We start from the raw sequence: 25818 nt of genomic DNA on the forward strand, positions 1-25818 counted from the left end.
TTTATAATAAAAGGATTTAATGTATCTGGACTGGATGAGAACATGTTCTGAGATTTAAAAAGTTTAAACAGAATTAATCTTCCATGGCTTGAATTCTTTCAAATCAACATCTTTAATAAAACAAAATATAAGAACTAATCAAGATATACAAGATAAGAAGAAGAAGAAGAAGAAGAAGAAGAAGTAGTGGTGGGGCAGCAATCTAACCTAACCTCATATATTTCTACATCTATTTTATATGGTAATAAAAAGAGACAACAAATGGAGTAGTCAGAAGAATGTGGGAGTTCATTTGCCTTAATGGCTAAAATAGTGTCTTTCGTAAGTTAATAGGCAATAATCTATTTCTATTAGCAAGAAGAGTCTAAGTAATTTAAAGTTCTATTCATACTCTCAGAGACTTATGATGCGTATTATATATTAGTATTGTGTTTCTTCCCTGATAAGATGCATATTTGCTTATGTTCATGATTATTTGTGTTTATTTTATTTTAAAAAATAAAAAATAAATTATCAAAAAGGATGTTTCAGCTACACTTAACTATTATTTAAAAAATGAAGTTTTCAACTCTACCTTAGTGACTAAGCATTTCTCATTCCATTATAAGTTCGTGACAATTAGCCCCTTAAAGCCAAAAGGCAGTTTTGATAACTTTCTTCTACATATAGATAGATAGATAGATAGATAGATAGATAGATAGATAGATAGATAGTATGGGCAAATTTACCTCAGACTTCCCATCAAAAATTTATCTCCCACAATGGTCGTTTAACGCCTTCTTGGTGAGTGGCAGTTGCGGCCTGCTGCGGCACCTCCTCTTTGCCCACCCACACCCACCATCTTGGCTGTTCCCATGTGCCCCTCAGCCACCATGCAGGCTCAGGGGTTCGCACCAAACCTGTACATTCAAATGGGCCAATCCATGGTGGCCCGGGGGGGGGAGGCTTAGCAAGCGGACCTGAGGAAGGCAGGCTTCCCTCAGGTCCACCTGCCATCTATTTAACCCGGCTGACCCCTCAGCACAGCACCCAGTCAGCCGGGAGCATCACCCTCCCTTCGCCTCCCTTAAAATAGTGTTTCTCTGCTCTAACCATCTCCTTTTCAGCTAGGAGTACTTTGCTGTGGTTTTTTTATGGTTGCCGTATTTGGAGCTGGGAAGGAATTTCCCCTGCTCCGCAGGTTTTGCCTTCCCCATAGCGCTAGTCACAACTCAGGTGATTTAGTCCTTGGGTGGAATTCTATAGTCTTTCATCCAATAGGAGTGTGGTGAAGTGGTGACCCACCCACCCCATGTTCTCTGTGGCGGCGACAACAGGGTACCCCGTTAGTGGGGTCTGGAGCTTCCCTCGGCGTTTAGGGGTCATCCATGTAAACCTGCGTTTTGCAATGGATCCACCCTCCGAATAGACTCTGTCATGCCTCAGTCCCCCAGTGATGGGGCTGAGAGGGATGCATTGTTGTTGTTCAGTCGTTCAGTCGTGTCCGACTCCTCGTGACCCCATGGACCAGAGCAGGCCAGGCACGCCTATCCTTCACTGCCTCTCGCAGTTTGGCCAAACTCATGTTAGTAGCTTCGAGAACACTGTCCAACCATCTCATCCTCTGTCGTCCCCTTCTCCTTGTGCCCTCCATCTTTCCCAACATCAGGGTCTTTTCTAGGGAGTCTTCTCTTCTCATGAGGTGGCCAAAGTATTGGAGCCTCAACTTCAGGATCTGTCCTTCCAGTGAGCACTCAGGGCTGATTTCTTTGAGAATGGATAGGTTTGATTTTCTTGCAGTCCATGGGACTCTCAAGAGTCTCCTCCAGCACCATAATTCAAAAGTATCAATTCTTCGGCAATCAGCCTTCTTTATGGTCCAGCTCTCACTTCCATACATTACTACTGGGAAAACCGATGCATACCCAATGCCTATGCCAAGGCTCCCCACATCTGAAATTAATAAATCCCAGGCAGTTGTCGTGTTCGTTCGTTTGCCACTTTGCAGTTAGGCATGGCAGGTGGCAGGACTGCAGCTGGACACGCAACCACCTTTTCTTCACATCCCTGGGGTTTGCCCCAAGAATGCCGCAAGAAATTCAAAACTTCAAAAATAAAATAATTGATATATGAGTTTGCTAACTCGCTTTTGAAGGGGCTGAACCTTGAAAGTTGACAGCAAGCAAATATATACATAGCATGCTACAGAAGCAGGCCCAAGATCCCAGGAGACTTTCGCATTTCACAAAATCTTTACGGTGCAGCCAAAGATCATCACCAATCGTACAATAGAGCAATAAAAAATGGTGTGTCACTTGAAATGTGCTTTTTAAAAAAGCTGATAGCACAACCCATTGCAATATCCGATATCTTTTAAAAATAATCAGAGTAATAAGAACGATAATACTCAATGCAAAAAAGGACCTTACTCATTTACAATTTAACTTGACACTGCAACAACAGCACTAACAGTCCCTTACTATGTGACATTCTTCATCCACCTTCATTATTCCAAATCATGCTGGCAATCAATCATGTGAGATTTGGTCCATTCCTTTTTTAATAGGCATAACTGCAACTAGAAAGCTAGCTAAGCCAAATATGATCCTATGGGTGCCGTTTGTTGGCAAGTAGACCTACCTAATCCCCTCCTATCTAATCCTTTTGGTCCCTCAACCACTGTGCTATAAATTTCGGTCTAGCGCAATTATACAGACCACACTTATTCGTATTTTATTTATTTTTATTTCATACAGTTTATATACTCCTTGATATTTAAAAACCCTTCCAAACTGCCCTGGCGTAACTGCCAAAGGGAAACAGTGGAATGGTCTCCCTCAGGAGGTTGTGGACCCTCCTTTCTTGGAGGTTTTTAAGCAGAGGTTGGATGGTCATCTGTCATGGATGCTTTAGCTGAGATTCCTGCATTGCAGGGGGTTGGACTAGATGACCTTTGGGTCCCTTCCAACTCTATGATTCTATACTTTTTCAGCAGGGGGCTGGTTTACTGTCCCTCAGATCTTGTGGGGGGCCAGACTATATTTTGGAGAGAAAAAAATGAATGAATTCCTGTGCACCACAAATAACCCAGAGATGCATTTTAAATAAAAGCAAATATTCTACTCATGTAAAAACATGTTGATTCCTGGACTGTCCGTGGGCTGGATTTAGAAGGCAGTTGGGCCACATCCAGCCCCCAGGCCTTAGTTTGCCTAGCCTTGTTCTATACGTCTACCTGTATGCTTGTCCCCCAAGAGACAAATAGCAGCAGCATGAGACAGTTAAGTGTGAAAATTGCGTAGGGAAAAGAGTTAAACCCCTTCCTCCTCCAGAGTCCCTATTTGATTCCTAGTCCCTTCCCAGAACTGCTATTAAAAACTATGGAGATCATGGTCTTGGATCTCTTATGTTGTGTAGTTGTGCCCCAACAACTACAGTTGTAATGCTAAGGACTGGGTTCTGCAATACAGTACACTGCATTTGCCTTTGAAAATGACCAGAGGATTCTGCTGGTGCAGAATTCCTCTGTGCATTTCACAACTATCAGTCATTCATCACAGTGGGGGCATATGAAGGAGAACTTTCTCGTGGATCGTGCCAGTGAACTAAATATCTGCTGATATGCGGCATCTTTTAACAGATACACACCACACCACATGGATACTGTCAGTGCCTGGATTATTCATGCTCATATGAAAACATGAACAGAAACATTGGACTGTATGCAAACAACTCTGAAGATGAGAATGGGAAGAAGTTGGGGGGGGTGGAGAGAGAAGAAAAGACAAGATAAGCATTTATGTCTCCCAGCTGGAAAGTTCAGCTGTTGAAAGGAGTCTTTGGCTTCAAGAAAACTCGCTGAATGAAAGCTGACAAGGCAATAAAATCCAAAATTATGATTTTTCTCTTTCAGCTCTACGTCTAACAGCTGCCCCCCATGTTATTCCCAATGTGGTTCTGATTTAGGGATCTGCCTCAATCTGCTTACATAAAGGTGACAATTTTATTGCACTAGATAGCACTGAGCTGTAGGTGCACAGGCTCCGGGTTTGTCTCTCACCAGTTTTCAGTGGGAAACTTTAACACATGCTTACAGTCGAAACAAAATAGAAAATTCTTTCCAGTAGCACCTTAGAGACCAACTGAGTTTGTTCTTGGTATGAGCTTTCGTGTGCATGCACACTTCTTCAGATACACTGAAACAGAAGTCACCAGATCCTTAAATAACATGCTTACAGTAGTACTTAGCCCTGCATTATTTGTCACTTCCTTTGTCCTTTGTTTTAGCTTTCCACCTTAAATTTATTTAGGGTATGTTCACAAATCGGCAATCCTCTCAGCAGTTAAGCACTTGTTTCAATTCTTCTTCTTCTTCTTCTTCTTCTTCTTCTTCTTCTTCTTCTTCTTCTTCTTCTTATATATTTATACCCCGCCCATCTGGCCGGGCTTCCCCATTTAGCAGTACCTCCCAAGTTAAAATAGTTTAACCTGCAAAATAAAAACCAGAAACAATTGGCAAGAGATTGGGGGCGGGGGATGTAGTCAGAAATGTGTAAAACAGAAAGGTGGAGCTGGAAAAGCTGACCAAGAAAGCTAAGGAGACATCTAGGCCAGGCATTAAGCCCTTTGGAATAGGCAGTGGCGGAGCTTCATGCTCCGGCACCGGGGGGCGGAGAGCAGGTGGGGGCAGGGCTGGCGCGTGTCCCGGGGGCATGGCACGCCGCCCGCAGGGGCATGGCGTGTGTCCTGGGGGCGTGGTGTGCTGCCTGTGGGGGCATGGCACCCAGCATGGGAAGGGGGGCAACCGCGATGGCACCCCACTGGGATCGCGCTGCCGGGGGTGGTGCACTCCCCCCGCACTCCTCTTCTTCCGCCAGTGGGAATAGGAGCAGGTTGGAGCCTTAGTAAAAAGGTAACACAATTTGCTACTATTTCATGACATGTGCCCCTGCCTAATGATAGGGCTGGTCCTGCCCCCTACAGCTGCTTTGTAATGGATCCCAAAATTAATTGGAGGCATCCCCCCACTTATGTGCAATTGACTCGTGCATGACCGCATATACGCGTGGTGCCAGGATATGATTCAATAACTCAATTCAAACCTAGAAATGGAGAGAGAGTTGGAGAGTCTTTGTGGCTTGTGAGGAGACCTTCCCTGGAGCCCAAAGAGTACATCTGTGAGGGCAGAGGAAGCCCCAAAGAGACTGGAGGTGCAGTGGGGCTTTGTTTATGCTGCTCAGCCTCCCCACCCACAAAAATGCAAACGCAACAACTGTTAGTGAATATATAATCGATTATGATGTCATTCAAAATGTACGAATAAGCCACTTCACAATGATGTGAGCACTGATCCACTAGCATGATCCCCACTGGTATGAATATTTCATTGATAATTATTCGCTGATGAAGACTTTATTCCAAAACAGTTGAACTATTCCGGATATACTGTCCTTTTGAGACTTCGGAGTGACGTCTTCCTTTGAGACTTTTGCGAGATGTCTTCCTTGGCGTTCCTCGCTATTCATTGTTTTGTTTGACTCTGATACATATAACAACTTGTAGTTACGTGCATATTTTGTGAGATGTGTTGTATGATATATACATCATTTAGAAGTGGCTTATTCGTACATTTTGAATGACATCATAATCGTTTATATATTCACTAACAGTTATTAGCCAGTGTGTTGCATTTGCATTTTTGTAGATTGTTACATTTTGCAACACAGGGGGTTGTTTGTTCAGCCTCCCCACCTAGCAGCTGACACATGGGGTAGCGCAGCAGCCGCAACTGCTTTCCTGCTTTCCTGCACAACCTCCAGCCAGCCCCAGAGCTTCAATTCCAGTTGTGGATATTTTTGGATACAGTATTTTGGGCATGGATTGGAGAAAGAGTGGCAGAGAGGGCATTTGAAGGGTGTTTAGAGGGTGCTCCCCACTTTACATGATTTCACCTATGGGCACAGGGTCCCGGAATGTAACCCTTGCAGTTTTTATGCCTGTACAGTTGTACCTTGTGTTGCATTCGCTGCGGGTTGCGAACGGCATGGGTTACGAACACGCCGAACCCGGAAGTAACGGAACGGATTACTTCCAGGTTCGGTGGGTCGCGCATGCGCAGACGCACGCAGTAATGTCAAGCGCATGCGTAGACATGCCAAATCACGACCCATGCGTGCGCAGAAGCAGTGCTGCAGGTTGTGGACTGCTCTGGATGTGAATGGGGTTTCTGGAACGGACCCTGTTCGCATCTAGAGGTACCACTGTATATATGAGGCGCTTCCCTAAGAATATAAAACCAACAAACTAATTTCCTTTTTATTTATGTTCTAAATCTGCCTCACAAACGAGGTGAACATTTGCACTGCACTCTGTCCGGGGGCCCCTAGAGAAGACATGCCGCTGCAGAGGACATGCTATTTTGTGTATGTGTTTGAGAAACCCATTGCTGGGTAACTGCCTGCTCTGTCCTCATCCTTTTGCTTGCGGGCTTCCTGCTCCCTTCATTTCCGTATCTCCTGCGCATTTGTCAGCATCCTCTGTCCAGATTAAGCCATCCTGCCTACCCAATACCCTTCCCCACAACAGCACACAGCTTTCCCAAGCATCTCTAGACCCTGTGTGAAATTTTTCCTTGCACCAAGAGGGATCTCCCCCTTAGGAAGTCAGCCTAGTACATGTTCTAGAAAACGTGTGGTTCTTCTATGACATCACAGCCATTCTGCCAATGGGCTGGAAGGCGGGCTGGGAAGTATCCAAAACAATAATTGCATTCCAGAATTTACAATACTCATGAAAGGAACTAAAGTCTCATATGGCATTTAATTAGTTTAGCTGAATCAACTGTCCTTTTTGTAATTAAAATGATTTTACCAAAACAAAATGGTGCATAGGTTGGGATTATGCCTTTCTTTAGAAAGCTCAGCAAATGTCAGTTAATTATTTGTCACCCGAATCTAATACTTTCCACCCCGTGCCAAGTCGTTTTCATGCAATCCACATGGTGGATGTGGCTATGAAATGCCTTTGCCAGCCGTCACTTCTGAAAATCACTAGAGCTGGATCCATCTGCCTTTGTTTACCTAGCAACCAGAGTCGTGTTGCTAATGTGAAGGTCGCCCCATATGAACCTATCAATCATCAGGCATACCATTTCAGCCCCACATTCATATCACCATTTAATTCAAGAGAGGTGATTTAACTCTCTCCTGCATGCTAGTGGCTGTACATATCTATATTTCATAATGAAGAATTCTGAAGCTGAACTAAACAGAAGGGAGGAAACCCCCACAAAATGATTCAAAAAAGGGGGAGGCATGAAGAAAGCCAGATGTAATTCTTGGGTATTGCGTCCCTGTTTTATTCCTTTTGAAACAATGCTTTTTCTGTATATGCCATGCTGAACTGCAAGAGTGGTAGTGGGTGGCACTGTGGTCTAAACCACTGAGCCTCTTGGGATTGCCGATCAGAAGGTTGCCAGTTCAAATCTGCACAACTTGGTGAGCTCCTGTTGCTCTGTCCCAGCTCCTACCTACTTAGCAGTTCAAAAGCACACCAGTGCAAGTAGATAAATAGGTACTGTTGTGGTGGGAAGGTAAACAGCATTTCCGTGCGCTCTGGCTTCCGTCATGGTGTTCCGTTGCGCCAGAAGCGGTTTAGTCATGCTGGCCACATGACCCGGAAAGCTGTCTGTGGACAAATGCCGGCACCCTTGGCCTGAAAGTGAGATGAACGCTGCAACCCCATACAGTGGTGCCCCGCTAGACGAAAATAATTCGTTCTGCGAGTATTTTCGTCTAGCGGGTTTTTCGTCTAGCGAAGCGGCAATGCAAACCGCGGTTTTCGCTAGACGAAAAAAAATGTCTTGCGAGGCAGCCCCATAGACTAATTCGTCTTGCGGGGCAGCCTTCCGCTAGACGAATGCCTTCGTCTAGCGAGTTTTTTGTCTAGTGAGGCATTCATCTAGCGTGGCACCCCTGTAGTTGCCTTTGACTGGACTTAATCGTCCAGGGGTCCTTTACCTTTTTTACCTTACCCCCATCTCCCCAGGAATACCAAAGTTGCCTTCAGAAGGACTTCACATTTTCAATGAATACTTGCAGGGGACAGATCAGCTGTGATGCTACCGCCCCACACCCTATATGAAGACCCAACTGCACTTCTGAATGGGTCCACCAACCTGCAGCACAATCCACTGCAGGTTTACACAGAAATAAGATGTCCAAGGCTTATTCTTCACTAAGCGTGGACAGGAAGTTTTCTTCTGTGTGACAGACGTCAAAAATTCCCAGGTAATTTAGCATATCCAATATGCTAGATGGATATGCCAGATGGGTGGGGTAGGTATGCTTTATTTATTTATTTATTTATTTATTTATTTATTATAGCAACTTTAATTTTCTGCTATTAAGTTATGGTGATCACCAGATCTCCATTCTCGGCTATGGTACTATAACCACATTGCTATTTTTCTAGAAAAAGAGGAGCCAGAACTCCTCCCACCCCACCCCGCCACCCCAAAGAGAGGTGCCTCCCAGAGGCATCATTCACCTGCAGAGTTTGTAGCCCGGGCTGCTGCAACAAACAGCTGTGCAAGCCTTTGGGAGGCAGAGATGCAAGAGGGCATCAGAGGAGGGAGGGAAGGAAAGAGGGACAGAGGCCAGTGTTGCCTGCGGCACCCTTGGGCATCATTCAAGGCACCCCAGGGTGCCACAGCACACTGGTTGAAAACCACTAGTCTAGAATACCAAGTAACTTGACCACTCTGGCTGACTGCAACGCCTAATGCTGCTTCTCCGAGCAGGAGAAAGAGGAGACAACATAATTGGGGGAGAGAGAGAGGATGTGGGGAATATGATAATAACAGCATGGAGACATCCAGCTTGAGGGCATTAATGCTGCGAACCCATCCATCGTAGGCTCAGGTTGTACATATGCATAAATATATGATAAAGTTCCACAGTCTCCCGTGTTCCTCATTCTGAAGGAAACACAAACCCTGGGCAAACTCCTGAAACCCCTGGAATCTTGCACCACTCAGAGATTGGGGTGGTGTGCAACAATATTCTTAATGTTTTCAAATACTTTTATTTACAGTATTTATTTTTAGTTACATAGCTGCTTTGATATTTACCACCCTTGGGTTCCTTTGGGAGGAGGGGCAGGATAGAAGTTTGTTTGTTTGTTTGTTTATTATTAATCATATTATTTTTTATAATATGATTCAAAAAATGAATGGCTCAGACACATAATCCTTCAGTGCAAGAGGAGGTCTGATGCAGGCAAGAGTCAGTCAAGTTGGCACTGCCAAATTCCACAGATAAATCCATTTACGGCAGATTCCTCCTCCATCCCTCGTATTTTATTTTGGCTGACGTCCTACCAGAGTTCAGAGAACTTCAGTCTTGCTTCTCTGGGGTATCCAACAGGGTAGGGTGGCATGTAAAATTAAAAATGAATCCATTTCAGTTGATATCTCCCACAGCTGCAGAAGAGATCCTTTGGAACATGCAGCCAACTAACTGGGCTTGCAACTTTGAATAAGGGACTCTGTTCAAAGCTAGGGGGGAATCAAGTTGAGAAATGTCCAACTGCATTACAGTAATTGAATTTCTCATCACTGAATTTCCTCCCAGTATTTCCCCATTCCCATTAAACGAATCTGCTTAGCAGCTGGAACTTCTTCCTATGGTCTTGCTTTGCTCCCATTCTACTGGGTTTTCTTTTTTTTTTTTTGCATTGCCTCCCCCACCCCCACCTCTGTGGTGCCACCTTAACCCGCTCCCATTCTTTCCTGTCAGTTCTCTCCCTCCTCACCCACCCTACATTTGCTCTCTTCTCATACTTTTCGCCAGATCTCTGGATTCAGAATTCATTTTTATCCCTCCCCGGGGAAATTACTTAATGTTTTGGCTCTCACAAGCAGCTTGCGAGAACTTCAAGGCTTCGCTGTTGAATATATGTGAGCTGTGTGCACCAGTAACTCAGAGCACAATCCCTCCTTTTCTTTCCCCTCTTCCTGCCTTCTCGAAGCAAATGTGGGTGAAGAAAGCGTTGAACGATTTCAGTTTTGATTTTTGAACACTTTTGTCCGAGTTCGCTTTTCAGGCTGAGAGTTGGTGTCTGGGCTGTGGGAGAATTTAGACCTGCGAGAGTTTGCATTAGGTTTCCCCGCAGTGGGAATGTTTTCCCATTCATTTTATAACTGAATCAAGAAGTTTACGGATAGCATATGTTTGGCAACGTGCAGGCTGTGTGCGTAAAGCACAATCTGATGAATGGCAATGAACTGTTGGAGCAGGGGGATGCCTGCGTTGTTGCCCCGGAGATGGAGACTCCATAATCAAAAGGCAGCTGTGGCAAACACAGGAAATTGGCATTAGCTGGGGAGGAAATGGGAAGTTGGCAATGAAGGCAGCATTTAAGGGCTAGAAACAGCCACTCCAGGGAAAATCCTGCTGGAGTGTATCTGGTTCCCAGGAAACTGAGCAAGGGAGAAAAAGGAAATACAGTGGTACCTCGGTTTAAGAACAGTCCGGTTTAAGAACGATTTGGTTTACAAACTCCGCAAAACCGGAAATAGTGGTTTGAGAACTTTACCTCAGTCTAAGAACTGAAAGGAGTATGACAAGGCTGTATATTGTCTCCCTGCTTATTTAACCTATATGCAGAATTCATCATGCGAAAGGCTGGACTGGATGAATCCCAAACCGGAATTAAGATTGCCGGGAAAATATCAACAACCTCAGATATGCTGATGATACTACCTTGATGGCAGAAAGTGAGGAGGAATTAAAGAACCTTTTAATGAGGGTGAAAGAGGAGAGCGCAAAATATGGTCTGAAGCTCAACATCAAAAAAACTAAGATCATGGCCACTGGTCCCATCACCTCCTGGCAAATAGAAGGGGAAGAAATGGAGGCAGTGAGAGATTTCACTTTCTTGGGTTCCATGATCACTGCAGATGGTGACAGCAGTCACGAAATTAGAAGACGCCTGCTTCTTGGGAGAAAAGCAATGACAAACCTAGACAGCATCTTAAAAAGCAAAGACATCACCTTGCCGACAAAGGTCCGTATAGTTAAAGCTATGGTTTTCCCAGTAGTAATGTACGGAAGTGAGAGCTGGACCATCAAGAAGGCTGATCGCCGAAGAATTGATGCTTTTGAATTATGGCGCTGGAGGAGACTCTTGAGAGTCCCATGGACTGCAAGAAGATCAAACCTATCCATTCTCAAAGAAATCAGGCCTGAGTGCTCAGTAGAAGGACAGATCCTGAAGTTGAGGCTCCAGTACTTTGGCCACCTCATGAGAAGAGAAGACTCCCTAGAAAAGACCCTGATGTTGGGAAAGATGGAGGGCACAAGGAGAAGAGGACGACAGAGGATGAGATGGTTGGACAGTGTTCTCGAAGCTACTAACATGAGTTTGGCCAAACTGCGAGAGGCAGTGAAGGATAGGCGTGCCTAGCGTGCTCTGGTCCATGGGGTCACGAAGAGTCGGACACGACTGAACGACTGAACAACAACAAGAACTGAGAACTTTACCTCAGTCTAAGAACGGAATCCACATGGTGGAAGGGCACCGGCGGCGGGAGGCCTTGTTAGGGAAAGCGCACCTTGGTTTAAGAACAGTTTCGGTTTAAGAAGGGACTTCCGGAACGGATTAAGTTCGTAAACCGAGGTACCACTGTATGGGTTCTGTTTAACCCCCTTTACCCTCTGCTTAAGGTCAGAGAGAGTCCCAGACGAAGAACTCAGCAATCTCTAACAAGTCCTACCTCAATCCCCTCCCCGCTCCGCCAGACAAACCTTAATTTATTTGAAACCCATCTTTGAGAGTATTAATATGTGGACATGTCAGCTCTGACCGATTCCCTTCTGCGTTATTAACATAGTATTTAAAAGCCTTAAGGAGCGCTCAACTGATTTACTCTGTTCAAAGTAAACAGGCATTTCATGGAAATGTTAGAGGCGGCAAGGGACCCTTTTCTGAAGCAAATCTCCCCCACCTCCTTTTTGCTAAAGTAATCTTTCTCAGATTTAAATCTTTAGCTCTTCAGCTTATTTTTTTAAAAACTGTAGCTCTTTCACCATCTCCTTAAGATACCAATGCCAAGTAGTTGAAACACAGTATAATTATATTACACATTTACATTGTTGTTTAAAAGTGTTGAAAGTGCTTCTTGTGCATTATCCTGCAATCTTCACAACAAGCATTTATGGTAGATCAAGAATTATTAACCCCATATAGCAGACAGGAGCAGGGTGCTGAGGCTGAGAGAGAAGGACTGCTGACAGTGTTTGTGACAGAGGTGATATTGAATTGGCTCTTCAAGACCAATCCAGAGAAATGCAGGGGGGTAGCCCAGACACTCAAAAGCTAAAAGGAGCTGCAGAGAAATTATTTTATTTATATTTCACTTTTCTATTAAAATAATAATCAAAGTGGTTTACAATAGGAAATGAGCTGGCTGCAGAGGCATAGGAAGATCAGGTGGTACCCGGTGCAGAAAATTTCTTGTCATCCCGCCCTCCCCAGCTGAAGTCGGGCTCAGGGTGGCTAACACCAGATACATAACATTGCAATAAAATCAAATATTAATTAAATTCCCTCCTAAAAACATCTCAAAATCAAATTAAAGTCTAATTAGATGGCTTTCCACAGGGTTAGGGTTGGGAACAGTAAGTGCTCCACTGAACTGAAATTTCAGCCTTCACGACATAGGAAAACAGCCAAGTAAACAGCTATTTTAGTGGGGGAGGGTCAAGATTGTCGGGGTTCGGGTGCTGGAGCTCCTCGTGCACAAACTTAAGCTGCCCATGCACGAGGTACCAGTAGCGGGGAAAAGCGGCCAGCGTTCCACGTGCTTACGAGCACGGGCGCCGGCCAAGTCTCACAATCTGAAGGAAGCTGAGTAAGACGGAAAATGACTCCGAAGGTGTGTGAGTTCTTGAATGCCTTCTAACTAAAATAATGCCTCAAAAACTAATGGATGCCTCGAAAACCAAAGGACGCCCTGAATCTGAACCATGTAAAGCAAACCAAGGACATTGCGTTGAAATTAAAATTCTTAAAACCTTTACCCCCTTTTCCCCAAATGACGACAGACACTGGATCTTTCTTTTTTGGCTTTGGCAAAACCCGCGTAGGCTCGTCTTCTGGCCCTAAGCTAAGTTTCCCTGAGCTCTAAGTCCCTGCGCGCCAATTCTTCCGCGATACTAAATTAATCTAAATCTAAGAGAATTTTTTTATTTACGGCCATAGGCCCATACAAATAAAATCTAAATCTAAATCTAAACCAAATATCTTCCGCAATTCTAACCCTAGGCTAAACCTAAAAGTCTAACTAAAGCTAAACCGAATATCTTCCGCGAACTAAACCTAACTAAAAGCAAAAACCCTTCCAACCCAACCAGCCCACTCCCAAAATCCCTTAAACTAAACTTGACCTGAACTGAAAGAACTAAAGAAGAATGTAAAATGAACGATTGACTAACCCAAACTGAACGTGCCTAAGCGGGGAGCCTCAGCCTTTTTATTAGGGAACAGATGTGACATCACGATTGACACTCCAACCAATAAAACCACTGTTGCTGCCCTCCAAAAAGGCGGGAAGCAGGTTTAACGTTCATTGATAACTTCAAATATTGCCGGAACTACAAAGAAAAGGCGGATTAATCTTATTGGTAAACCAACTATTCATTCTTACTTTCACTTTTGCTTTCACGCGTAAAGATACAAAAGTAGTTCTCAAAAACCCATCAAAGCAAATGAAACAACCGCGGATCTTTTGACGGATCCACGCAGCGTATTCCGACACAAGATATTAACCGATATGCATGAAATTTCATATATAGCTATATAATCTCTAGTATAGTAAGATAAGACCTTTGGAGCAGGCATTTTTTTAAATGTTTTTTTTTTATGAACCGCCCTAGTAGGGCAGTAATTGTTCCTTGATAATTTGTCACCCCCTCCATTATGGAACATGGGGCAGTCCACCCCCTATATCCCCCCTTGCTACGCCCCTGGCTGGCTGTGTTCACACATATACTAAACTATGGTTTGTTTTAATCATGGTCTGTTTTATTTATTAATCCTGGTCTGTTGTGCCAGCCACAAGTACTCTTGCTGAAGAAGAAGAAGAAGAAGAAGAAGAAGAAGAAGAAAGTCCCTGCAGCTTGTTTCACTAAAGTTTGTTTTGTTCTTCTGACAACTATACAATAGTATTCCTGACATTCTGAATATCTTCATGGTGATCCCATGATGGCATGGCCTCACTTCATCACCAACAACCGTACCATTGGCTGGCTGCAAAAAAGAGAGCGGGGAATTCTCATTGGAGAATGCAGCATGCCCCCTTAGATAGTCCAGCTTCCCGGCTTTCCCCCCACCAGAGATGCATCCAACTCTCTCTCACTGCCAGAAATTCTTAACCCATCAAAGTAAAAGGATTTTTCTCTGCAGGACCTGTGCCTCCTGTTGTTGATATTCGCATGCATTTTCTGACTGAAAAGACGAATTTGTAGAGCTGAAAGAATATGATTCCAGATTTCCTAAGGACACTCAACACATTCCACATGTGTACCAAGGGAAATTGTGCACAATCCACAGCCTTGTAAGCAATTCACACCTCTGGGCCTCCTTCAAAGCCTTGTATGGGATATATCTTTTTAAAGTAATAATCAAAGACCATCCACAAGCAGAACGCATGACCTGATGGCCTGTTGGTCTGATCCCACAGGACTCTTCTTATCACCCCAGGACTGAGAAGGTGGAAACGGCCTTCAAGGAGCTGCAGGGACCAGATGTGCCAGATATATAGGAAGCCTTGGACAATGCAAAGTTCCTCTTTGGCATGTGAGAGAAGGCAAGGCCTGTTAGGTGGTTAGCTCATATAGTTTGTTCTGCCATGGAGTTGCAGCCACGTCTGGAAGCTGGGCCCGTTAAGGGTGACCTCATTTATGAATGCTGGGGAAAAAGCAACACATTTCTTTCCTTTTACTTGTTCTCTCTTTTCTTAGGCCATATAAAAGAAAACCCAAAACCCCAAGAGGGAGAAGAAGGTATATTTTCCAGTCACAAGCAGGTTATCAGAAGCCAACTGGCCCATTGAATGACCGGGGCTGTGGAGCTTTAATTAACTGTATTGCTTTTTCCCTTGCAAAATATGTAACACACACACACACACACAGAGAGAGAGAGAGAGAGAGTTCATAGGGATGAGGGGACTTGGCTTCCAAAGCAGGCTTACCTAATTAGTCTGGTTGGATCATGAGCCGGACTGAATCACAAGTCCATGTCTTAGTCCAAAGTCCTGCAGATCCTTATAAGAGGTGGTCCAACGGCTGCAGCAGTGCTCCCTACCCTTTCACAATGGTAATAAAATACTGCAACTCCCCTGGGAGGGAGAGGACTTGAATGTGTGCTCTTGGGGACATTGTTTGTCTTGGCATCTCTCTGTCTCGTGATACAATGGAGTGAGCCTCTGGGCTGAAGTCAAACTGCTGTGGCTGCGGAGACTAGGAATTGCATTCCAGGATGAAATCAGAAGCTGGGGTGGCTTTTGTAATGGTAGGACTGTCCCTGGAAAATTGGGACACTTGGAGGGTGTGCAACAGACCCGAACTTCATACTGCCCTCCCCGCCATTCCCATTTATTCACTGGTTCCTCTCGGCTTGTACTCTTTGAAGTTCAAGCCCCTTTCAATCCAACCACATCAGAATTTCCCCTGGCATGCACTCTGTGCTGAGCAAAACACAATGGTATTTAACTTTTTAAAATAATACCTATGCCAGTATTACTAAGTGAGAGCCAGAGGCCATCCCGAAACCAGAGTTCAATTTGGTAGAAGCGCCTTTATCTGGCTATGTCTGATTATTATTCCCAGAATATACCAAGGTCTAACCGTAATGAGACCACTCGCTCTAGTTTTCTTTCAATTGCACCCCTTGTGCTTTCCACTACCTACTTTTCTGCGGATTTAATTTCTGTTTAAAAAATTAGTTTCCATCTCAACCGCCAAGGTATACAAAATATGAGCTCAGCTCCCAACCAGGATCAAGCTGGAAAGGAGATCGTCTGTTTTGTTGTTCTTCGCAGGCACCCTTTAAAAAGAAAGAGGTGTTGCCGTGTAAGGGCCAGGAACACACTTGCCAACCATCAGTAAATTTACAGACACTGGCAATAGTGCCTTAAAAAAATTGCTGTCCTTGAAACCAATAACTTAAATTACTGGTGGATTTTTTTTAATGGGGGAAAAAACACACACACAGTGTATGAAATTTGCAAATATGATATTAGAAATATGTCATAATTTTAGAAAATGTCTTCAAAATTGTAATAGGAGGAAGATAATAATGTTGTAGAGAGGCTTTCAGAATTGGGGTGGAGTGTCTTGAGGCCAGAACAAATATTATATTCCTTCTGATCCCCGTCCCAGCTGTAACGTGCCGAATTACTTACCACATAGGTCACCACAAACCCCCTATTTATTTATTTTTCATAATTATAGCCCACCTTTCTTTTTCTTGAAAGAAAAACTCAACTCAAGAAGTATAAGATGAAATTGGCACCATTAGCACAATAAAAAGGGATTCAATGTCTTCCCTGATTGCTCCACAGTGGCAGGCCATGAAGAGACCCTTGGGGTGGGGGTGGGGTGGAATGCAGCCATGAGTACAAAACCTCACTGCATTAAGGTGGCAATCCACAAATCATGGTACGTGTTCTATCCAGGACACTATTTTAGGGAACACCCCCATTGTCATGGGCTGGTTGGATGCAAAGGGATGGTGGGAAGAACTAGCTGGGAAACAACCAGGGGAAGAAGACTCAAAGCCCAGGGAGTGGTGGTGGGACAACAATGTGTGGTCAGAGGGAGAAGACTGGGAAGAGGAAGTTGCAGAAGCTAAGGAGGTAACAGGGCTTAGTGAGCTGGAAGAGTCTGTAGCAGAGAGAAGTCCAGAATCAAAGGCAGAAGCTGAAGCAGGAGAGTTGGAGGATGGAGGACAAGAGGCAGAGATGAGTCAGGCAGATGGAGAATCAGGGGTGTCTCCCCCTACTGCTGTGACAAACTCCCCTCTGCTGCTGCCTCCCAGAATCAGAGGAGGGCTGAAATGGGTAGAGCAGTGACAGGCTGCATGCAAATAGTCTCCAATTGCTTGGGGAAAGCCCTGGAGAGGTGAGGACTTGGATGGCTGTGGGGAGATGGGACTTACAGTCTTGGCAACTGATGCCTGAGGTAAGACTTACTGGGGATGTGCTACTGTGCTAATTAGGCCTGGCACTCAGCCAAATCTGTGAAGATCATGTTTTTGCTAATAAAGAGTTAACTCCAACTTTGAATGGTGTGGTTTACTGCCAGCTCGCTCTGTGACACTCAAGCAGAACCTGTTTTAATCTGAGTCACTTGAGTGCAGATATATGCATATGGGATATAAGTTGAGCAGATAATGTACAGAATAACAGACCATTGTTCACCAGGTTTAATGGAGAATGTGCACATAATCCTTCCATGAAGAGGGAATAGTGAACACTTCCCAGTCAACATACACAATCTCTTGGGAAATGTACATAACTTGGCTGTGTTTTGTACAGTCTCGGGCCACTATGCATAACCTTCAACAGGCTTTGGGGAAAGAACATATCTTGATTGCATTTTATACATTATATGGGCAAGATGCACATTCCTCAAGAGAAATGCCCCTTTTTTCTGTTTCTTGCTCAGAAGTGTGCAGGAAACTTCTGTGCCAGGGGAGCCAACTTGGGCCCCAGGTTATGGGTGCCCAGTGTGCATGACGTCATGATGTCACATTATGACATGAGGTCATGAAGTCACACACGCACCCCAGTCTCAGAACCTGACTTCCGGTGGCACCAAAAGTCAGGTTCCTAGACCTCAGAAAGCATCTCTGAGGTCTTGCGAGGCCTCAGATATGCTTTCTGAGGTCTCTCGAGGTCTTGGACAGCATCTCTGAGGTCTCATGAGGCCTTGGATGTGACTTCCGATGCTTCGCGAGGCGCTGGAAGTTGCGTCAGTGGCCCTGCGGTGTGGGTGCTCAGGCACCCAGAGGCCCTATAGCTGGCTCCCCTGATCTGTGCTGCTTCTGGCCTGCTGCCTATCTTGCACGGCCCACAACATCCCACTGACCTCAGTCAGGCAAGCAGCAGGAAGAAGGAGGACTCTAGATAAAGATTACTTATTCATTCATTATTATTTATTAAATTTATACCCTGTCCATCTCATCCCACTGCTAACTGGTTTTGGACCATCTGCTGGTGGAGTTGCACCAGTAGTGTAGGTATACTGGCATGGGGTTGCACTAGCGAACCCGCAAAGTTGTTTAGCTGTTAGAGGCATCTCTGGAGATGCATCCACTTCGGCCGTATCCTTAAAGCCACCGCACCTGGTGTAACTGGAGTACAGGATTGTGCATCCCTAGGTTGCTTGCAATCCTTTAAAACACTTACCATCGGACTAACCCTGATGAATCCAGGGATCATGCCAGAGGGAACAGTATAAAGAGTTTCATCCTTGAGGTGTGATCAGGTTGAACTCCTATGCACACTGAGGTCCAAAAACACTTCGTAAGGACTCTTTGGTAGGCAATTTACAGCTAATTTAATTATCACTTTTATATTAAATAGATGCAACAGTTAGCTGGGTATACCACAATTTTCTAATTTTGGACCCTATTTGTTTTTTTTCCAAAGGCCATTCTAATGCCGTTAGCAGATGGATGCACATTATTGCAGTAGAGGGAACTGGAAACTCTCCATATACCCAGCTATAAATATTTTCCTGACATTTATTATCCTCACTTGAGTTCAGGTGCTAAAATACTTGGACTGAAAACATGACTGTAGCAGAAAAAAGTAGATATTGTTCCTAATAATTTATCAGGCAAGGATGGAGATCAAACGCAGCGGGGAGGCGGACTCCCTCCGTTTACAGAGGTTACTGAAACCTTGAATCAAATTAGCCAAAATTTAGGCCTGCTTCTTGATTCCAAGACCCAAAACCACACAGAGCTGCTCAGATAATACAGCAAATCGCATCTCAGGAGCTGTAAAAAAAAAAAAAAGGTTCTGCTTTAAAAAGCCTCCAGTATAAACTTGCATTTGTGGTCACGTAACCCAGTACTGTACTGCCAGCTGTGCAGGATTGTAAACTCACCGTTCTGTGCCTCTGGGTTCTGGTTGCCCTGAGGGAAGTATAGGGATTATGTTAACCAGGAGATAATAGCCCTTATAAAATCCCTCCAATAAAATAAACTCAAGGTGTATGTGTCACAGTGGATTACGAGACTTGTCTTTCCAATTTAAAAATATATATTTTCAGTCTACTGAAAGTGGAAGGTTTGAGCTTCATAACAATATGTCAAGGGTTCTCATCGCCTCCAGATCGCAAGTGCTAGAAACAATTCTTTTGCACAAGCTATGAATCTCCTGTTGTGTAAAAATTCACCATCCTCTGTTATATTTCTTATTGGTTGTGGGAGTCGCATGATGTAGATAGGAAATGGAAAGCTTAGAGGACACATCAGTTAGGAAGCTGGACAAGATCTTTACTGGGTCTCTCCAAAGCGGGTGAATGGGCCATCAAGTGACAAATGCCGTTCGATGTAAGTGAAAAGCAGGAGCATGAACAACCTTTTTTGGGCTGTTGGGCCAAATCCTTATCTGCCCCCAGCCCCGCAAGTCAACTTTTAAAGGTGGGCGAAACAGCCCATCTGTCACTCACCTGATGTCAGTATGATGTCAGAAGGCTGGCAGGTGGTTATCCTGCCCACTTGGGAGATGCTGCACAACAGTGACTTTGACAAGTGCCCAACACCCGACTGGCTGTCGGGCGTTGAGAAAGCACTTTGCAAGCCCTGTCCTCAGCCTCCCTGGTGTACCGACTCTCATGGCGGAGTGAAGAATGGGAACTCTTAACAATGTTTCTGCCAAAGGCTTTAATTCGGACATCAGATTACAAGGCACAGGGCCAACTGGGTCAAGCAGATAGACATGACTAAGACATTGTTACAACAAGGAACATGCCCCCCTGCACCTTCCTTTTGATGTGTGGGGTGGGCAAGCAGTCAGTCGAATAGGCTGGCTTTACAGCGCTGATGTTGCCATGTCTGTGGAGATTGGGCAGTGTCAGAACTGGCTCGGCATATATGGAACTCGCAGAACTGACCCCGAAACTCCGAGACCAGAGGGAGGAAATGGTGCAAGAGGATTGGAAGAAATTCAAAGATTATTTGAAACTACGTGAAAAGATAGACATTTGAAATTGAAATCAGAAGGACATTCTAGGCTACAGCATTGTTAGAAGTTAGTTGAAAATAGGATATAAGAAGTAGTTAGAATTATGATATGTGGATGTTATTAGGATTATAATAGAGTTAAATATTAGGATTATAATAGAGTTAAATGTTGATTAAGATTTATAATGATAAGATCAGGTGAGAAAGAGGATTTTATAATGTTACAAAGTTACTAAAGAAGATTAGAAATGAACGCAGAAGAGAGGACGTGAGGAGGTCCCAATATTATGATGATGATAAACTTAGTTAGAATTTTTGTATTTTTTTGTATTTTTGTAGTTTTTTGTCTGTGTTGTTGTTTGTTTTATTGTTTTATTGTATTTTGTATTGTTTGTCTTATTAAAAAAAAAAGAACTGGCTCGGCATCAGATGTAAATCCAGACTTACAAGGACTCTGGCCATGCAAAAAAAAAAAAAAAAAAAGCTCAACAACTTTGGCTGCCCCCCCCCATGAAATAAAGTCAAACCATTTTTGCAGGAAAAAAGAAAAATCAATGGGGTGTGTGACAAGAAATTTTCCGCACCAGGTACCAGCTGACCTTGCTACGCCACTGAGCACAACCAATCGACTGCTTGATGTGGCAGCAAGAAGCCTGATGGAGGGCACAAAGTTGGTGAAGACTGACCTTGCCCAATCCCCTGCTCCATGCAAGATCTGAAAGGCAGGATCTGCAACAACCGATGGCATTGTTACACTCCCTGTAGCTTTACCCATGCTGTCCACACAATAATACCAGTTGAAAAAGCTGAAAATTGTATTAGAACCAAGGCCTGGCTTTTTCTGGTGCTTGCCTGGGCTTACCAATTAGCAATGGAAAGGAAAGTGAATAAAAGTAACTAAAGTAACTACTCTGGAGTTTGGAAACACGTCAAGTTCCACTATGCCAACAAGAAATGCATATCTATCATGAGATATCTGTCTATATGTTGTTGTTGTTTAATTCAATTTCTTCCTCACCATAAGATCCCAGGGCAGGTTACAACAATTTAAAAATTCAATATTGAAACCAGTTTAAAACAAATTACTGTCATATGAATAGGATGGGTCCTAAAAATGTGGATCTAGCCTTTCGTCCTTTCTTTGTTCTAGCTCCAAACATAGCTGAAGAAGACCTTTCTGTTTATCTTAGCATCCCTGACCAGCCTCAGCTCATTTTGTTCATCGTTATTATTTTTTTATTCCTCACTGTTCAGGAGTATAGCCTGCAGATGAACTGTTAAGATCTAGCCTGGGTTGTACTAAGGCCAAATGACATGCAGACTGTGAAGTACAGTAAGGTACTGATTCTCCATTTGGAGGGCCGGGGGACTGCCAAGAATTAGCATTCCAGTACATTGACACATAATGAAACATATAATAGCGTAACCTTGAAAGCACCCCGATGAATAAACTGTACAGGAAGCACAAGAACAGCATCTTCATCTCACATTGGGAAGGGATTGGAAGTCGCCTTTTAAAACATTATGCTTTCACCATGGGAAATATTTCAAAGGGTCAGCCCTCCTGAGTATCAGCAGTATATATGGCGTGTAAAGGGGGAAAAGGCTACCCCTACAGACCTATTTGTTAGCAAGGCATCAATTAAAGGAGATTTTAGCAAGTTCAGCAGCAGCTTGGGAAAGTAGGCCTCTTGCTGTGCCAATGACTTTTCCTGGCTTTTTCTAAGTCCATATCCTGCAAACATTTATTCTACATTGTGTGAACAATCCTGTTCTCCACAGTGCATGCTACTAAAATGAGGTCGTTTACTGCCTCACTGTCCTTTTCTTCTATAATGCCTCACACCTCTCTATCTCTTGAACTACTTCCCTTGAAATGCTTGGCTGGCGTGGGTAGAAGAAGCACCATCCAAAAGCTGAGAGGGTGCAGGAGGTAATGAACCAATGGGAGACCCTGCCGCCTTTCACCTGGGAAAAAACCAGCAGGAGGGGAGCAGGGGGTCTCCTAACAACTCTCAACACCCTTGAACAAATCACAGCTCCCATAATTCTTTGGGGGAATCCATAACTGTTTAAAGTCGAATCATACAACTTTGAACGTATGGAGAGAAAGTGCTTTATTTGGGAGGTTTGGAGAAAAATAACAGCCTACCCCTGCCCTGCCCCTGTACCAGCCAGCACCCCTATAAAATTAATGTTATCCCCTTCGTCATCATCACCACTACTCATTTCCCATTGGTTCATCCTCCAAATCAAGTCAACCTCTGCGACAAACTCTCCTCCATCAAAAACTGTTTTCTATATTGTTACACACCTCACCAATCTCCAAGCAATGCAAGATTCCATGGGTACCAGGCTCACTTACCAGGCCCTGTGTTTCCTTTTGGACAATGCGGCACAGCAGAGACTGTGGTGTCCTTATGATATATGGTTTATTTACACATATATGCAACCTGAGTCTAGATAGAGAGAGTCCCCAGCATTACATTCCATGAGGGCCTGTTGCTTTGTATTATTTCTTTCGTTTTGTTTCTGAATCACTTCCTATGAAATCTCCCTCAGGATGCTCTTTTCCTCATGGGAGAAAACAGGGGAGCCATTAGCAAAAAAAAATGCTAATGCTATTCTAGGTTGTATCAACAGAAGTATAGTGTCAAGATCAAGGGAAGTAATAGTAACACTTCATTCTGCCTTGGTCAGACCACACCTGGAATACTGTGTCCAGTTCTGGGCACCACAGTTTAAGGAGGATATTGACAAGCTGGAACATGTGCAAAGGAGGACAAGCAAGGTAGGTGATCAAGGGTCTGGAAACCAAGCCTTATGAGGAGCAGTTGAAGGAGCTGGGTATGTTTAGCCTGGAAAAATGGAGATTGAAAGAAGATTGGATAGCCATCTTCAAATGTCCCAGCGGCTGTCACATGGTGGAGGGAAAAGCTTTTTTTCTCCTGCTCTGGAGGGCAGGACTCAAACCAATGGCTTCGAGTTACAAGAAAGGAGATTCTGACTAAACATCAGAAAGAATTTCTGACAGTGGAAATGTCTCCCTCCTCCCTTCATTGGAGGTTTTTAAGTAGAGGTTGGATGGCCATCTGTCATGGATACTTTAGCTGAGATTCCTGCTTTGCAAAGGGTTGCACTAGATGTTGCTTAGGTTCCCTTTCAACTCTACAATTCTCTGATTCTATGACAGTAACCCTGAAACAAGATGCATGTTTCAATGGGCGATTACCATCTCATTGAGTCTCTGGAATTGTTGTAAACCATGACATTATTTTCTAAAAGCTAAATGACTAGACCAGGGATAGCTAAAAATAGTGGAGTGAGAACTGAAGTGAAACAGTGCAGGTGAGGAGCCCGTCAAATCAGATTACAGTCCTAGACACCAACTAGTGTGCTGCCACTCTCCTTCTCATAGAATCATAGAGTTGGAAGAGACCACAAGGGCCATCCAGTCCAAACCCCTGCCAAACAGGAAACACCATCAAAGCATTCCTGACAGATGGCTGTCAAGCCTCCGCTTAAAGACCTCCAAAGAAGGAGACTCCACCACACTCCTTGGCAGCAAATTCCACTGTCGAACAGCTCTTACTGTCAGGAAGTTCTTCTTAATGTTTAGGTGGAATCTTCTTTCTTGTAGTTTGACTACATTGCCCCATGTCCGCTTCTCTGGAGCAGCAGAAAACAACCTTTCTCCCTCCTCTATATGACATCCTTTTATATATTTGAACATGGCTATCATACCACCCCTTAACCTTCTCTTCTCCAGGCTAAACATACCCAGCTCCCTAAGCCGTTCCTCATAAGGCATCGTTTCCAGGCCTTTGACCATTTTGGTTGCCCTCCTCTGGACACGTTCCAGCTTGTCAGTATCCTTCTTGAACTGTGGTGCCCAAAACTGGACACAGTACTCTAGGTGAGGTCTGACCAGAGCGGAATACAGTGGTACTATTACCTCCCTTGATCTAGATGCTATACTCCTATACTTCTCAGTTCAATGGTGCTCGTACAGGAAGACTTCATGGTCCATGTTTGCCTAAGGCTTACAGCATTACCAACTATCTAGAAGGTGCTTTCAGGTGGCATGCTGATGGGAGGGCGAGTCAAACACTTTAGAGACACTTAGGTGAACAGATTCAGCTGTCTTTGCACCACTTCAGTTAAGATGCAGCAATCAGCATGTCATCGTGTCAAGTATAGAGAGCATCAACTAAGTAACTTGACAGGCAACAGGTGTGGGGCAATAGCTTTAGCCTCCCTCCAAATACTCCCAGCAAAGACATTATTTTTTGCTTTGCAGGGGAGGCTCACAGGCATGTTCAGATGCATAATTTCTTGATACGAACAAGGAATTTGCTGTTTGCCATGGGTCCCCCTCTTAACAAAGTTAGGCTTTATTTTGCTTGCATGTTCTCTCCCACCTGGGTTTTGTCAGAATTCTTCTAGTACTTGCAACATCCCATGAGATTTTTTTTTAAAGGATTTGCAAAGAATGCTTGAGAATCCCAGATAATTTTTATTTATTTTTAGGAAGATGTTTCCAGTGTTGTTGTTTTTTTGTGATGTTGCTGGCCTGGGAAGAAGGGCAGGATATTATTATAATTATTCCTGTTTAAACACTTCAAGGCCCTCTTAATATTCCTACTGCCTGAGTTAATGTGTGCTTGCTCAGAAGTGTGTTCATCTGAGCTGAAGAGAGCTTACTCTCAATTGAGGAACGAGAAGGAAGCTTCAACTGTTTGCCTTGCCTTTGTTTCTGTCATTCGGTGACCGTAGAATCTACTTCGGCAAGATCAAGGAACTCTCATTCACAGATAGTATATGCCTCCAGTTCTGCACCTGGGACCTTAGCATACAACATTTAGATGGTTTAAGTTTTAAACTATATCGCTGCACCCAGCTGAAAACATTTAGGGAATCTAAGTGCTCTTGGGAAGGCCTCCTTTAGAACAATCACATCATCCTGATAACTGAACATGTGGCACACAGCAAATCTGCCAAAATGGAGTCCATTAACCTTTGAAAAGTACTAAGGGAATATAAAAAAGCTAAAAGCATCATGCTGGATTCAAAATACCTTTTTCTTAAAATGAGGAAGTCCGTGTCCATTGGCTCAATCTCCTTTCCCCAGAAGCTATATGGAAAACTTAAGGCCAACCTAATGCCTCAAGTTTTGCTTTATTGTGAAATGAAATTACTGTAGGTATGTTTCTGTACTTCAGGCATAGAGATTTGGTTTCTTCTCACCTGACCTCACACATTTTTATTCAAAAGTAAGTACGTCTGCACAACTCCCATTGAGAACAGGGTCATCTTCCACATCTCTAGGCTATGCTAGTGGTCAATTTACCAACTGATTGTTTGATTACTAAGTTCCAGCCCGCTGTTCTTCTATGCAATCATGTGATCAGCCTTCCTTGTTGGGTGAGGCAACTACATTTCTAGATGCGGTTTTTTTGGGTGGTGCACAGCACTAGACAACCCCCTGCACTAGTGGGGAGGATGTGAGGGCCAGGCCAAGGGAAGGGAAAGGCAATGACCTTCCCCCTCACTTTTCCTCCATGCAGAGAGCATCTTAAC

The sequence above is a fragment of the Lacerta agilis genome, chromosome 16, assembly GCF_009819535.1.
Source record: "Lacerta agilis isolate rLacAgi1 chromosome 16, rLacAgi1.pri, whole genome shotgun sequence".
Lineage (NCBI taxonomy): Eukaryota > Metazoa > Chordata > Lepidosauria > Squamata > Lacertidae > Lacerta > Lacerta agilis.